Source organism: Callithrix jacchus, chromosome 7 (assembly GCF_049354715.1).
Source record: "Callithrix jacchus isolate 240 chromosome 7, calJac240_pri, whole genome shotgun sequence".
Lineage (NCBI taxonomy): Eukaryota > Metazoa > Chordata > Mammalia > Primates > Cebidae > Callithrix > Callithrix jacchus.
In genome coordinates, this window is record NC_133508.1 from 45,125,146 (window position 1) to 45,141,481 (window position 16,336).

The window sequence follows — 16,336 nt, forward strand, 5'->3', positions numbered from 1 at the left end:
GGACTCCTCATCCAGGGCCCTGCACGTGGGGGACTTGGGGTGGCCGCTGACTGCCAAGGAAGAAGGGCCGAGGCGGGAGCCCCAGGCTGGTGGCACTTTGTCCCTCAAACCTGCAAAGGTCATCACCGGGCTTTGCACTCCTCAGCCACCTTGCTCCCCTGGCAGTAAAACATCATTTTCTATTAAATGATATGTCTGACATTTACCAAATTTTTATGTGACAATTTAGAAGGAACTGGTTGCATTAAACAGCCTTATTAATATTGCAGTAACATGATTAGGGAAAATCATGGCTGTTAGACCACAGGGCTCTGATTGATGAGCTCTGAAGAGAGGAGGCACAGAGGTCTCTATTGGCCAAAACACCTTCAGCTCAACTCACGTACAGTTACTGAAAGCCAGAGAGGAAGTCCTGTGATCACACAGCCCTACAGAGTGAGGGTGATGTTGAGAGCTCTTCAGGAACTCTGGACTGTGCGTTTCCAACTGGGAAGTACAGAGTGTGCTCATTAGACTTGGGGCGATTCCTACTAACGGATATTTAAACCACCCAGAAAGCCTCCTCTGGGGAAGTTCAAGCTGGGCTGGACCCTGTCCTGCTCTTTGATGTTTGATTGGGACTTCATTGTGCACGTCTCAACCATCTTCGGAAGGAGGCAGCAGAGGGCAGGGGTCAAATCATGCCTGGAGTCAGACCTCCCTACTGTCGTGTGAACTTGGGCAAACCGTTGAACCTTTCTGAGCCTTGGCGGCTTTGCCTGTGAAGAGGAATGATTGTGTTGTCCACTGCACGGGGTCATTGTAAGGGTCAAGTGGGCTCAGGCACGTGCCACCTCGGCACAGCTTCTGATCCACTGAAGAACAGTTTTACCAAGCAGAAAGACTGACGAAAAGCAACGACCTTCACAAATGTCCTCTGAAGTCCCACTCCCCAGAGATAGCCAGGGTCAAGGTTTTAGAGGACGCCACGCCTTCAGACTTTTCCTTATGTACACACAGAGAGATAGCTGTGGGCATGTGGAGAATTCTATAGAAATGAGATCTCACCTTGCATTCCATTTTGCAATAGGTTTTTAAGCCACGGAGCTCTTTCCATGTTAACCAATACAGATATGCACATTTTTTTCTAATAACTATGTTATTAGAAAAATAACACACTTTGTGCTCAGCACGTGTGGGCTCCCACTGGGGCTCAAGATGGCCCCTGCAATCTCTGTTTCCAGCCCCAGTTGGGAACACACTGGAAATACTTTTGGGGACTCTATGTAAATCTACAGAAGACCACAAGATAAAGGGCTATGGCTCCCCCCAGGGTTTTCAGCCCTCTGGGGGCAGACATGTCATGTGGAGCAAACGGTAATGAAGCAAGAGCACCTACAGGGGCCCCAGACGGACAGATGGGGAATGGCATTGCCCCACAGGAGGGCCAGGGAGCCGCCATCAGCAGGGGGCGGTAGCATTCGAGATTGGCCTTGAGGATGGGATGCTGCACTTTGGCAAGGGGGTGAAGCTCTGGGTTTGAAATAGTGGCTTGTGGTCCACAGCTGCCTTGGAGCACTTGGGCTAAGGTGACAGTGTGTGCTGTGATACCCAGGCCTTAGGGCGCATTGTGCTGCTGGAGGGGGATGGAGCTGGGTCAGGGGCTTAAGGATGCGTGGGAAGGGGCCACAGAGCAGGCTGAGCCCAGCAGAGGGCTCTGCACACAGCCCAAGAATTCCCTTCACAGCAGCACAGAAAGTGTGTGTGTCAGGCAGGCATTGCCCCGGAGCAGGTGGAGGGGAGCCCAGATGGGGTCCCCAGCAGAATCCAGGAGGAGGTGGTGAGGCCACCCCAGGACAAACAGGGCCTGGGGCAGAGGAGGGAGAGCAAAGGTGAGAGCAGAGGGGGCTAAGAGAACACTAGGGGGCTGGGGGCGCTGTCCTTCCATCCTCCCTGGGCCTTCCGCACGGCTTTGCGCTGGCACTGTGGGGCATTTCCCAGATTTGTGGAGGTTGTCAAATGCGCCCCCTATTCTCAAGGAGCAGGGAAAGTGAGTGCAGATGGCAAAGGGCTGCAGGGCTGGACCACAAGGCGGTTGGAGGCCAGGGTGCAAGACCGAGTGCAGTGGTGAGGGCAGGTGAGGGATGGGAGAAGGGGAGGGAAGGCCAGAGGATGGAGAGAGGAGGGGAGCAGGGAGGTGCAAAGGGGAGGGGAGGACCAGGAGGGAGAGAGGAGGTGGGGGAGCGAGGAGGGGAGGATTGGAGAAGGGTGGAGGGGGTGAAGGGGGGAGGAGGAGGGTGAGGAGGGGAGGGGGTGGAGGGCAGGAGAAGTGGGGAAGAGAAGGAGGGGAGGGAGGTAGAGGCAGTACCAACCTGGAGGGAGTTAGCCTGTGAGCCAGGGGCACAGAGGGGAGGGGATGGGTCTCAGCGTCCTTCATTAAGACCTCAACTCTTCAGTGACAGAGGATGTTTCTTTCTTTTTCTTCTGGTTATACAACAGTTTATGTTCCTTATAGAAAAGGTGAGCCATAGATAGGTCAAAAGTAGAAAATAGCCCGTGGGGTCCCACGGCTCCCGATGATCACTGGGGAAAGTGGGGGCTGGTCTTCATGACAACTCACATCCAGATGTTTCTTCTCCGGGTTTTGAGGGGCTGATCGGGCTGTAGGTCCAAGGAATGACTCGAAGGTCCTGCTAGAGTACCCCTGGGGTGCTTTAACCCCAAGGATCTCTGAGCAGACAGAGGAGGAGCCGGGGTGTGTGAGCCTGTGGAGGACTCACACTGGTGAGGAGTGCCCAGAAAACTGGTTCCTAGGGTGTCCCCCACATCTGGGGGAAGCCCCACCTAGCCTGGCTTCTGGCCTGGCCCTGAAGCCTAGGTTTGAAATTGCAGCTTGATGATCCACAGCTGCACTTCCGCTTGCCAGCACCCTCCTGAAAAACTAAAGGAGGTCTTGCCAATTCAAGAGCACTCTGGGAAGCAGGAATGAGGCTGGGGTCTGGGGCAGAGGGAGGAAGAGGAAGAGAGAGTCTCTGAGGGCACTGGCAACCCCCAGCTCTGGGCCTGCACCCTCTTCCTGCTTTCTTGGGCTCCTGGGGGCGGTGGATCTTGGCCTCTGAGTTCTGCTGGGCTGCTGCCCTGGGCTGACCCACCCTCCCCCAAGGCTCTGTGGAAAGCTCTGGACCTGCTTATCTCCCGCCATTGGGAACATCTCCTTGAATCTCTCTGCATCATCGCCTGTGGTCTGTACCGAAGGCCACTCCCCTGATTCTGGTGTTAGTCCTGGCAGAGTGGCTGCAGTTGGCCGCTTTAGGTGTGGGAGAGAATCATTGTTCAGCCAAGAAGGGAGCGGAGGGTGGAGAGATGGAGGGTGGAGGGGTGGAGGGTGGAGGGTTGGAGGGGTGGAAGGCGAAGGGTTATCCTCAGGCTCTTCAGTCCCGAGCCCAGGCCAGAGAGATCTGGGAAAACATCCTTATTTGCCTGCACAGGGCTGCCCCAGGCTTCTCCGCACTCCTGGCTGGCTCTCCTCTTCCAGGAGACAGCGACACCTGCCCATTCATCCCCAGCTGTCCTGTTTGCTTTGGAACCAGGAGCATGATTTGCATCCAGGTGCATTTTTATGTTTTGCACCAAAGGGTTTAAATAGTTACTAGAGAAAACAATTCTATTTTGATGCACAGAATTCCTATCTTGAGTTTTCTTCTTTATAGCCTTATATGTTTTACTAGTTTATTTTTATTGGCCTGTCTCCTTGCTAGGACTTGAGCTCCCTGTGGACCAGGGCACGCCTGTGTAGCGCTCTGTTCCCTGTACCTACCACGGGGGCCAGGCAGGTGGGGAGCCCCGGGAAACACGTGGAGAGGGTGCATAGACCAGCGTTTGCAGGGGCCAACTGTTTACGTAGCTCTCTCTTCGCAGCATCTGCTCTCCGCCCATCTTTCTCTTAATAGTTATGAATTATGGAAAAGAAGAACAAAGCGCATTAAGAGGTTCCCCTACATTTGATTTGAGGAAGTTTTCATCAAAACGGCTCCATTGATTGGCCTTTCGCATACAGCCTTATTCCCTTCTCACAAAATGAATATTGCCTTGTCTCCTTGAGAAAAATTGATTTCAGCCAGAAAGGAGAAGAGCAAACTCCCTCCTCCCTCTATTCTTCCTTTTTTCTTTTCCTCCCACCGAGACGGAATTTATCTCCTAGGTAGGTGGGGGGAAAACAGGAATAATTGGACCAGAAGCTAATTCCCAGAGATTCATTGTCTCGAAAGCTCCCACCAGAATGTGGGAAGCTTACCTTGAATTGCATGCTAATGATAAATGACAACTCTAACAGACCATCACATTGAGATGTTTAGTCCTTCCTGCTAGGAGATGACACATTAATTTTCTCTCAGATTTACACTGGATTCTTAATAAAATATCGGTGTTGGAATATGACAAGCGAGGGGCCATGGAAGTGCCGGGTGCCATTTGGGAGGCATGGACTTTGGCGGGAGGAGACTGCAGTGGGGCTGAACGTGAGCCGGGTGCTGGGTGGCTTTGGAGTGGGGCTCCCATCACTGTGCTGGGCTTGGGCTTATTTGACCTGGCTGCACCAAGCAGTGGGGATGGGAGGTTCTCTTTCTTGATGATGGTGTTGAATCCAAAGACAGGCGATGCCATTAATTTTCTCTCATCTTAAACCCCTTTTTCTTTGGCTCGTCATTGACCAAATGATTTCAGCATAAGTGAAGTTTTCTGTTTTTGAGAAAAGTTGCTGTTTCTTAATTTGCTCATTTGATGAGCATTTATGGAGCGTTTGCCATTTACAAGTCATGAAGGTGGAGCAGCCAGGCGTGCCAGGTCTTAGTGATCACCCCACTTCCCTGCTTAAAAACGTCCAGTGGCTTTCCATGCCTGTGAGAGCAATGTTCAGAGGTCTCGGAGGACCCACAGAGCCCTGAGGTGCAGCCCCTCTGGATGTGCTGTTGCCTCTGTCTGGAAGGCGCCTTGCCTTGTTCCTGTTGGCTGACTTTTGCTCTTTAATCTCTCAGCTTGCTATCACTTTTTTAAGAGGCGGAAGAGGTGGGGGGTCATAATCACTCTGCCCCAGTCTGGACGCAGCCTCTTCTAAGAGCTGTCGGGCACCCTCTGCTTTTTCTTCCTTGCACTCACTGGAGTTGCCCTCTCCAGGTTAATCGATGCTGTCTTACGTTTTGTGTCACATTTCTCTTAAGGCCGGAGTCCTCGCTTTTCTTTCATTGCTGTTAATCATCCTTCTTAGAGTAAGATCCACTCTCATTCAGGAGCCCACATGACTTGGGGTGAGCCGCTGTCTTGCCCTGTCTCCTGCCCCTGCCCTGTTCTCCACCTGCCAGCCTCAGCCACGCGTGCTCTCCAGGCTTAGGTCTCCCCGAACTCTCATTCATGTCCTTGCCTTTGCCTCTGCTTCCACCCAGATGCTGCGTCCTGGGAGAGGTCTCTCGGCTGCCACCCACTCACAGCCGTTCTCAAACCCACTCAATGGCCGTCTCTGGTGGGGCCCCTTCCCCTCCTGCAGTTCCGGGCCTGCCCAGGGCAGGCCTCTGAGAGTCCTTGTTCTTCCTTCCCACTGGACTGCAGACCGGGCAGAGTGAGGGCTGTGGCACCCACCGCACCCCACGTGAACCTTGGCTGTGACAGCTGCTCACTGAATATTAACTGAACAAATCAGTGAACGTCAGCGTAGAGTTTCGAGCCGAGTCCCTGGGAGCCCTGGGGAGGAGCCATGAAGGAAAGGAGTTCCTCCAGCCTTGTTCTGGAGTCTTGGTCATTACCATCTCTCTGAATGGGTGGCCTACACTTTTCAGGGACCTCCAGTGACAATTTATATGAACAAAACTATGGTTTAACGCTCTTGGGAAATACAAATTGACTTCTTTTTTTTTGAGACAGTCTCGCTTTGTCACCTAGGCTGGAGTGCAGTGGTGTGATCATAGCTCACTGCAACGTCCACCTCCCAAGTTCAAGCAATTCTTGTGCCTCAGCCTCTCGAGTAGCTGGGATTACAGGCGCCTGCCACCATGCCTGGCTAAGTTTTGTGTTTTTAGTAGAGATGGGGGTTTCACCATGTTGGTCGGACTGGTCTCAAACTCATGACCTCAGGTGATCCACCCACCTCGGCCTCCCAGTGCTGGGATTACAGGCATAAGCTACCGCGCCCAGCCAAAAATACAAATTGACTTCTGCCTCTGAGTTCTGGAAGCCCTAGCTATCCCTCATCCCATTCTCAACTCTCCACACAGACATCGTGGCCCCTAGAGATGAGAATCGAAGTGTGCCCCGACCTGCCAGGTTCTCCTCTTGCTTCGATGTTCGGGGCCAGCCTTTCTAGGGTTATAGCAAGAATTGAATGAGTCTGACTGCATAAAGCACTAGCTATGGGATAGTGCCATTGGCTATCCTTGCTTTTATTCAGAAAAATGAGGCTGGCTACGGCGGCTCACACCTATAATTCCCAGCACTTTGGGAGGCAGAGGCCAGGAGTTTGAGACCAGCCTACCAACATGGTGAAACCCCCGTCTCTACTAAAAATACAAAAATTAGCCAGGGTCTGGTGGTGGGCGCCTGTTGTCCCAGCTACTCAGAAGGGTGAGGCAGGAGAATCGCTTGTGCCCTGGAGGTGGAGGTGGCACTGAGCAGTGATCATGCCATTGCACTCCAGACTGGGTGACAAAGCGAGTGTCTCCAAAAAAATAAGAAAGAAAAAGGAAAGCACGCGCTGGATCTCCGAGAACAAAGCTTCAGGAGCACGGGCTTCCGGGTCCTGCCCGGAGTACAGCCAGGGCAGGAGCAAACACAGCCGTCTCGTGGCTTGTGGGGGCTTTTAGGCCTACGAATCTATCCAGTCGTTTGTTCTCCCACAAGAAAACCTCTTTTACGATTTTCAATTTGCCCTTATTTTAATGAAAAGAAGCTGGGGTTGGACCGCCCAAGAAGGAGCTAATCAAATAAAGCAAATTGGTGCTACCTTCTCCTTGTCCTGATTATTCCTATGGCTCCAGCTGGAATTTATTATGAGAAGCAATTGGTGTTCATATCTGGCAGATTGCAGCCTGGGCCGGGCCTGTCAGCCTTTTCTTCCCCCTCTTTCCATAAATAGCTGAGAGTGGCCGGGCTGCGGGGTGCGGGGGAGGAGGACACGGAGTGCTTGTAACCAGTGTTCTTGCTCCTTGTCCCCCAAATTGGGAAGACCCCTGTAAACAAGTCAGAAGAAGTTTCCAGGTTGAAAGTTAATAAGCCAGTTCCCTCCTGTGAGATTCGGGCTGTCGCCGTGGCTTCTTGGGGTTCCGCGTGGCGTCCTGTCAACCTTGCTACGTGCGAGGCATCAATTACCGCCCTCGCTGGGTTTGTGCGAGGGAGAGATAAGCAGAGGAGACATTCCCTCACCGTGGTTTTTCATTCCCGTTGCAACAAAAGGAAGAACTATGGGAACAATTTAAATCAGGCTCAGCCCGCCCTTGCTCTAGATGAAGTGTTTCGCCATGGGCGGTTCTCAAGGTTCCCGAAGTACGGTGAGTTGTTGCAACTATAGAAGGGGAGTGGTAGTTGGGGCGTGCCAGGGATTTGAAACAAGACATCAGGAAAAGGGGTGCAGTGGGGCTGTTCCCTGGTTCTGCCATTACCAGCTGTGCCACGTTGGGGAAGTTACTTCCCTTCTCTGTGCCCCAAGCCTTCTCACCCTGTAAAATGAAGATAGCAATACCCAGCTACTAAAGTGACTGTGGGATTAAGATGAGACCTGGGTGTAAAGGGCCCTCCCTGGCACCAGGCACAAGGTACACGAAGAATAAATGGCAGCTCTTCTTGTATTGCAGCTGTCCTGGTTGCTGTTGATGTTTGAGTCCAGGCCACGTACCTCTAATGGTGCATGGAAATCAGGCCATTCGTGTTGGAAAGATCAGAAAGAAAGAGCAGGTGCATGAAGCATGTAAGCTGCAATGAAGGGCAACGTTTCTCGTTTTCCAGTTGTCCACTGGAACAGAGACTCAGCACTGGCTGCAGGAATAGCATCCACCCTTCTAGAAAGCTGCAGGCCCTGTCTTGTCACAGGAGCCTGATTGACATTTGGGGGTCAGGGCTGGGAGGCAGTTGGAACTGCATGAACTTCATTTCCCTCCAGCCAGACCCTTCCGTGTGCCTTGTGGCAGGAACTATGGGACCAAAGGCGGTGGGAGGAAAGGGAGGCACTGCCCTAGGGTTTGTGTTCCGGCTGGAAAAAGAATTCTTCAGAAGCCATCCAGGTACTGTTCCTGGAGTCCCACTGGGAACCAGGACATCATCTGTTCTGAAAAGGATGCTGCAAGAACAGATCTGGATTGAGTGGTGAAGTAGCCGGCCAACATAGACAGAGCTTATGGCACAAAATCTGCTGCCCCAGCCAGGCCTGGTGGAAGGGGCTGACGGGAGAACCGTCCCCTGCAAGTCCATGGGTCGCTGGAATATCAGGTTGGGTCTCAGTTGTCTGCACAGATGAAATTGGGGGGTGCTGAGGTCCTGGAAATGATCAGTTAGTGACATAGGAAGTGGGGGTTTGAGGGAGAGAGGCTGTGAACCAGACCTGTTTTGGATGCGTTGATTTCTGAAGTGAGACGCTGGAAAGAGGGGCCACGCTTTTTATTTTGCAGAATTAACCTAGTCTCAGATTCAATCCCCAGCTGCTCCATAAATTTCTAGTTAACATCCACATGCAAAACGTCTCAAGAACATATCACCCCTCTGGTCTTCAGTTATTCATCATATTTTATCTACTTGATTTGAAAAATATCACTCCCTAAAGTGATAGGTGAGTATGTGAGCAGCAAGTGTTTGGGGATGGCCTCTGCCATGGGTTTGCCAGCTGCACCCCACTATGCACCATTCCGTTACTCTCTCGGTCCCCTCACTGTTACTCCCCACGGGGAACCCTACTAAAGGGACAAGGCCTGTCATTAGTTACGGAGAACATGTGCTGTGTGCCAGGCAGCATCCTGGGCACCTTATACCCATCCTGTTCCCTACAGCAGAGAGACCAAGTTGTTTGTTCAAGATCACACAGGTTGGCCGGGTGCAGTGGCTCATGCCTGTAATCCTAGCACTTTTGGGAGGCTGAGGTGGGCAGATCTCCTGAGGTTGGGAGTTTGAGACCAGCCTGACCAACATGGAGAAACACTGTCTCTACTAAAAAATGCAAAAATTAGCCAGGCATGGTGGTGCATGCCTGTAATCTCAGCTACTCCAGAGGCTGAGGCAGGAGAATTGCTTGAACCCAGGAGGTGGAGGGTGCGCCACTGCACTCCGGCCTGGGCAACAAGAGCGAAACTCTGCCTCAAAAAAAGAAAAGAAAAGAAAAAAAGATCACACAGCTCTTAAGGAGCTGAGCTAAAATGTAAGATACAACCTAGATCTCACTCTAACTCCCATGATAATCTTCTTTGAAAAAACATTCTATTCTGGAAAATTTTAAACATCCACAAATATCGAGACTAGCATAATGAATTCCCATGTACTTATTATTCACCTTTACTATGGTCAGTCTTTTTTTCTAAAGTGGAAAAGACAATTTTATTATGGAAATATTGGATGGTTTTATAGGATTCAGAGAGAAAGATACAGCTAAAGCTTGGGCCCAGAATGGCAGCAGGGATGAGATTCGATGGTCGAGAGCAAGCGGCTAAAGTCAGACGGTCTGGATTTGAATCCTTCCTCTCACACTGGCTAGACCTCTGAAAATTTGCTTAAGCACTCAGTGTGCTCAGCTCTAAAATGGGCATCAGAGCAGTGCTTCCTCAGAGGTGGGTCTGCACGTTAAGCAGTTAATGTGTGTAAAGAGCAGAATATGGAAAAGACTCACTCCAGAGCAAGGCTGGGGAGCTCCTTCATGGCTCCTCCCTGGGCTCCCAGGAGCTCGGCTTGAAACTCTATGCTGATGTTCACGGATTTGTTCAGTTTATATTTACTGAGCAGGGCCAGGCGCAGTGGCTCACACCTGTAATCCCAGCCCTTTGGGAGGCCGAGGCGGGTAGATCACCTGAGGTCAGGAGCTCAAGACCAGCCTGGCCAACATGGTGAAACACTGTCTCTACTAAAAATATAAAAATTAGCCAGGTGTGGGGATGGGCACCTGTAATCCCAGCTTCTAGGGAGGCTGAGGCAGGAGAAATGCTTGAACTCATGAGGTGGAAGTTGCAGTGAGCCAAGATGGCGCCATTGCCCTCCAGCCTGGTGACAGAGTAAGACTCCATCTCAAAACAAAACAAAATACAGTTACTGAGCAGCTATCTTGGCTGAGCATTCCTGTGGGGTGCCAAGGGCACCACAGCCCTGCCTCTGCATAGCTTGCAGTCCAGTGGGGAGGAAGAACAATTGTATCCAGTGCCTGCTCTTCAAAAGCTCTCAATAGCTGTTGGTTCTTTGAATCCTTCTTGTTATTATTTCATGGTTAATCGTATTTCTTCCATACTCTTATTCCTTCCCTCAACACTGTTTGGAAGCATCTCTCAGACATTGTATAATTTCATCAGTAAATATTTCAGTATATTTCTCTAAAAGATAAGTTCTCTTTAAAAAAACACGTGTGAACTACAGCAGTCACAGTTACAAATGAATAGTACTTCTCAATCTCGTTACATACCCCGTCACTGATCAACATTTCAGTTGTTTCCCAAATTCCATCTTTCGTTTAACAGTTTGTTTGGCTCAGCCAGTATCCAAGTCAGGTCTACATATTGCAACTGGGTGATTATATCTTTGCCTTTTTCAGTCTCTGTGTTCCCATTCCAGCATACTCCTTCTCTTTTTTTTCTCTCTTACTTACTCATTCTTCCTCAGAGAATTTGTTAAAGAAGCCAGGTCATTCATGCCTTAGAGTTTTCCATAGTCTGGATTTTGCCGGCTGCATCCCCAAGGCATCCTTTCCCGCGTCCCAGTGCCCTCTGCAGATTGGAGAAAGTGGAGGTCAGAGCAAGAGTTCTGAATAGCTTCAAGGTCAAGTTTTTTTGTTTGTTTGTTTTTTTGGCAGCAGCAGAATGTACTTCCATCAGGGGATGTCTTAGTCCATTTGTGTTGCTGTAATGGAATACCACAGACTGGGTAATTTATAAGCAATAGAAGTTTATTTGGCTCCCGGTTCTGGAGGCTGGGAAGTTCAGGAGCATGGCACCTGGTGAGGGCCTTTGTGCTGCATCGTCTGGTGGTGGAAGGTGGAAGGAAAAGAGAGGGCAAGAATGAGAGGATGAGAGAGAAGGTGGGGGCCACCACACTCACTCCTGCAATAACTCACTCACTCCCAAGATAATGACGTTAATTCATTCATGAGCTCATCACCTCTTATAAGGCCTGACCTCCCAGCAGCGTTGTAGTGTTGGAGATTAAGTTTCCAGCACATGACCTTTAGCGGGGCACAGTCACACTATAGCAGGGGACACGTACTATCTGGTCGTCTCTCTTGTGGTGTCAGCCATCATTGATGATCCATGCTCAGATCCATTAATTCATTGGGGATTGCAAAATAATGATATTTTAATTCTCTCATTTCTTCATTTATTGGCGGGAGTACTTTTTATAGAGAAAGTCCTTTCTCTTCCTATTTGGTAGCTCAAAAGAATAGTTTGTACAGGGAAGGTAGGATATGTGCCTAATTCTCCCCCCCCGCCCTTTTTTCTTTAAGTTTTCAAAATAATGTGTTGGATCTCTAGCATCTTCCAACAATGAGCAATTAGCTTTTTTGTTCGTTTGAGGACTATTATGAACTCATGGATTGAAACATATTTAATGTATTTTAGTTGAATGTTGATCTTCAAACTGTGCCATCTTTGGTTAGTGGGAACCTATTCAAGTTGGTTCTGGAGTTTTCTTCTTCTTTTTTTTAAATTGAGATGTGGTCTCACTTTGTCACCCAGGCTGGAGTACAGTGGTGCTGTCTTGGCTCTCTGTAACCTCTGCCTCCTGGGCTCAGGTGATTCTCCCACCTCAGCTTCCTGAGTAGCTGGGACCACAGGCATGCACCATCACATCCAGCTACTTTCTTGTATAGACAGCGGTTTTGCTATGTTGCCCAGGCTGGTCTTGAACCCATGAGCTCAAGCAATCCACCTGCCTCAGCCTCCCAAAGTGCTAGGATTACGCATATGAGTTACCACAAGTGGTCTGGAGTCCTTTTCATATTAGTTTAAATCTTCCATACAGCAAACATCATACTTAATGATGAAAGACTGTATGCTTCCCCTAAAATCAGAACAGGGAAAATTGTTGATTCTCACCACTTCTATTCAACATTGGACTGGAGTTGCCAGCCAGTGCAATAAAGCAAGAAAAAGAAAAGTATCTACAATGGGAAGAAGAAAGTGAAGCTACCCTTTTTCACAGGTGACTTAATTATATATGTAATCTATCTGAAAGAATCTGCAAAAAAAATCTGCTATAACTAATAAATCAGTTTAGCAAGGGTCACAGGATAAGATCAATGTACAGAATTCAACTGTATTTTTACATAGTACAAATGAACAATCCAAAAATGAAATTGCGAAAACAATTTCATTCATAATAGCATAAAAAATAATAAAGTACTTAGGATAAATCTAATTTACAAAGTGTAAAACCCGTATACTGAAAACTACAAAGTGTTAATCAGAGAAATTACAGATTTACATGGATGGAGAGACATTCCATGTTCTGCGACTGGAAGTGGTTGGAAGACTCAATATTGTTAGGATGGAATTCTCTCAAAATTGATTTCCCGATTCAGTGCAACTCTGATCAAAATTCTAGCAACCTTTTTCCTCAGAGATTGTCAAGCTAACCCTAAAGTATATATGGGAACACAAAGGAGTTAAAATAGCCAAAACAATTTCATGAAAGAAGAACAAAGTTGGAGGAATTACAGTCCCTGATTTCAAAATTTATTATAAAGCTGCTACAATCAAAATAGATAGTACTGGCATAAGGAGATAGACAGTGGAAGAGAAGAGAAAGTTCAGAAATAAAATCTTACATTTATGGTCAATTTATTTTCAACAAAGGTGCAAAAGCAATTCAGTGGAGTTGGGGGTGAAGAAAATAGGCTTGTTTAATTTAAAAAATGGTGCTGGGATAATTGGATATTTAATGACAAAAATAGGCTTGACCTTTACCTCACACCATATGCAAAAATTCACTCAAAATGGATCATGACCTAAATGCAAAAGCTAAAGGTATAAAAGTCTTAGAAGAAAACATAAGACATTTTTATGACCTTGGGTTAGGCGAAGCATTCTTAGATGAGGCTAAATACTATTCATAAAAGAAAAGATTGATAAATTGGAACTTACCAAAATAGAAAATGTTTACTTTTTTAAAGGAACCATTAAGCCATTGAGAAAAAGAGGAGACAAGTTATGGACTGGGAGAAAGTATTTGCAAATCGTATGTCTGATAAAGGACTTGTATCTCGATTATATGTAAAGAGCTTCTAAAACTCAAAAAGCAAGAAGACAACTCAATTAAAAATAGGCAAGAGATTCAGATAGATCGGATGTCTGTTTGAATGGCTAAGAAGGACATGAAAAGGTGCCCAACACCATTAGTTATGAGGGAAATGCAAATTAAGACCACAATACACTCCCTAGGATGCCTGTAACCCAAAAGACAAATAATGTCAAACGTTGGTGAGAATGTGGAGAAATTGGAACCCTCCTCCATTCCCAATGGGAATGAGGGGGAAATGGTGCAGCCATGAAGGCAGTCTGGCAGTTCTATTACTGTCTAATCAGATGTAAATGTCTTTCACATATTGTCCCTGGGATTGGAATCATGGTCGGGAAAGTTTTCTTTACTTTGAGGTTATGGAGAAATTCACCCACATTTTCCTGTAGAGTAGGTATGATTTTATTTATTACATTGAAATCTCTGGACCATTTAGAATCAGTGTGTGAGGGGTAGACCATTTTTATCTTTCCATGTGCCTCCTAGGTCTCCTAGATTCACTTATTAAAAACTTGACCCCTTCTCTCACTGACTCGAGGTACCCCCTTGACTGTGTATACTAAATTTATATATGTAAGTGAGATTATTTCTGAATTTTATATTCTGTTTCATTGGCTTGTCTATGCATGTGTAAATTCCATACTTTTTAAGATATAAAATTTTCTCATATGTGTTAGTAGCTGGTAATGCTAGTCCTTATGCCTTGGCCTCCTTTTTGAAGGTTTATTTGGCTATTCTTAGTGCGTCTTCCTTTCAAATAAACTTTACAATATAATGTTCTAGATCCAGAAAAATTCCGGATGGGATTCTCATTGTTATGACATCACATTTACAAATTAACTTGGGAAGATGAATATCTTAATGATCATAACTCTTCCTAACCAAGACATGTTATATGTTTTCGTGAATCAAAACCTGATTTTATGTCTTTTAGAATATTTTTAGAGTTTTTCTTTTTAGATTTTGGGAATTTCTTGTTAAATGTATGCTTAGGTATTTATTTTTTTTTTCTATAGTAAATGAGAACTTTCATCATTTCATTGATCTATCTACTCAGTAGCTTATATTTTAATTATCTAGCCAAGACATATATGATATATATATATACATACACACATGCATCCATACAATAACTATAAGCTATTGGCTGATAATCTATAAACCAATAGCTTATAGATATTTTATATCTTATATAATATACATGGTCTTACTCTCTCTAATCTATAGTCTTACTGAGACTGTATTAAATATAATAGATCTTATAGAATATTTATAAGCCAATAGCTTAGAGATATTTTATAAACACACACACACTATATCTTTCTTGGCTAGATAGATAATTAAAATATAAGCTAATTTTATGTGCGTTTCTTTACTGTTATCATCTGTAGCAGGCGTCCACTGATCTTTTTGCCATCTTGCACTGAGCACTATTGGTTTTGCTCACTATTAGTCTCTTAGATAAAAGGTTTCCTTGGCTAGCAACCTCCCTAGTGAGAACAGGGCTCCCTGTTGTCTTCATATTTTTCTTGACATGCCTCTGCCCTGCTGCAGTGGATGTCTCAGAAGGTTTTCCTGTGGCTCTCTCACACTGGCAGCCTTCGTTCAGCTTCCCTAGGAGACCTGCGATGAAGACTTGAGTGTGAGCAGTTTGTCTGAGAAGCTATCCCAGGAAACATCAGTCAGGACATGTGGAAGTGAAAGAGAAGGAGGAATGCAATTTAAGGGCCATTCTCCCTGCAAGTCACCACTGTGGGAACTGAAGCTTATGAGCAGAGAGGAGTTTCACATAGAGCACCCAGAGCGAGCCCCTCCACAGGGCAGGGAAGCCTGGGATTGCTGCCAAGTGACTCCAGCCATAGGGCAGGGAAGCCTGGGATTGGCCCACAGTGACCTCAGCACAGGGCAGGGAAGCCTGGGATTGGCCCACAGACCTCAGCACAGGGCAGGGAAGCCTGGGATTGGCCCACAGTGACCTTAGCACAGGGCAGAGAAGCCTAGGATTGGCCCACAGTGACCTCAGCACAGGGCAGGGAAGCCTCTGATTGGCCCACAGTGACCTCAGCACAGGGCAGGGAAGCCTCCAATTGGCCCAGAGTGATCCCAGCCACCGGGCAGGGAAGTCTGGGATTCACCAACCAAATCCCTGTGCATTAGGTAAGGGGTGTTTTCAGGGTGGTAATGATCACCCAGCTTGTAGAACAGAACCGAGACTGGCCCCACAGCCTGTGCCAGCCCAGCAGCCTTAGGGGCGACTCTGCAGTCAGATCAACTCAGTGTGTTTCCTGCCTGGACACTTTGTGGCTAGAATGGTTTGATTATATGTTGAGAATGATAATAGTACTTACCTCCTAGGGTGGGGGCGAGGATGCAAGTAACATGGATGATAGATATAGGTTATAGGTATAGGTATGGATATGATTTGGGTATACATGATACAGACATGCCAGTGATGAGCTCCGCTGGCACTGGGCACACAGTAGGTCAGCAATGACCGGCAGGTGGTGGCATTACTAAGTTGCAGGGCTTCCATGCCTCCTCCACGAAGCTTCTGTTATCCTCTCTGTCTGCAATTCTATCCCTATTTTCCCGCTCTTCTTGCGGGGAGGGGGACTATCTTTTATGCCATCATGAAGTATGTTAAGCCCTCCCCTGACTGGGCCCTGTGATCTAACCCACCCGTCATTCCTTCCTGAGCAGGACCCCACTTCCTTCCTCCTGCCTCTGATCCCTTCTGACCAGCTCTGACTTTTTTTTTTTTTTTGAGATGGAGTCTTGCCCTGTCACCAAGGCTGGAGTGCAGTGGCACAATCTCAACTCACTGCAGCCTCCCCCTCCTGGGTTCAAGCGATTCTCCTGCCTCAGCCTCCTGAATAGCTGGAATTACAGGCACCTGCTA

At 47.6% G+C, this 16,336-nt stretch overlaps 1 protein-coding gene across 28 annotated transcripts in view; it reads left to right on the plus strand.

Annotated features, from left to right (window-relative positions):
• Window positions 1–16,336, plus strand: part of CAMTA1 (calmodulin binding transcription activator 1) — a 966,581-nt gene that overhangs the window by 443,765 nt on the left and 506,480 nt on the right. Inside the window, exon 1 of one of the 28 annotated variants that reach the window (XM_078330250.1) lies at window positions 7,102–7,511. The exons of the other annotated variants lie outside the window; for them this stretch is intronic. The gene's annotated coding sequence lies outside the window, so the exon portion shown is untranslated. Of the gene's footprint in view, window positions 1–7,101; window positions 7,512–16,336 lie in introns of those variants that run through there. 28 annotated transcript variants of the gene reach the window in all.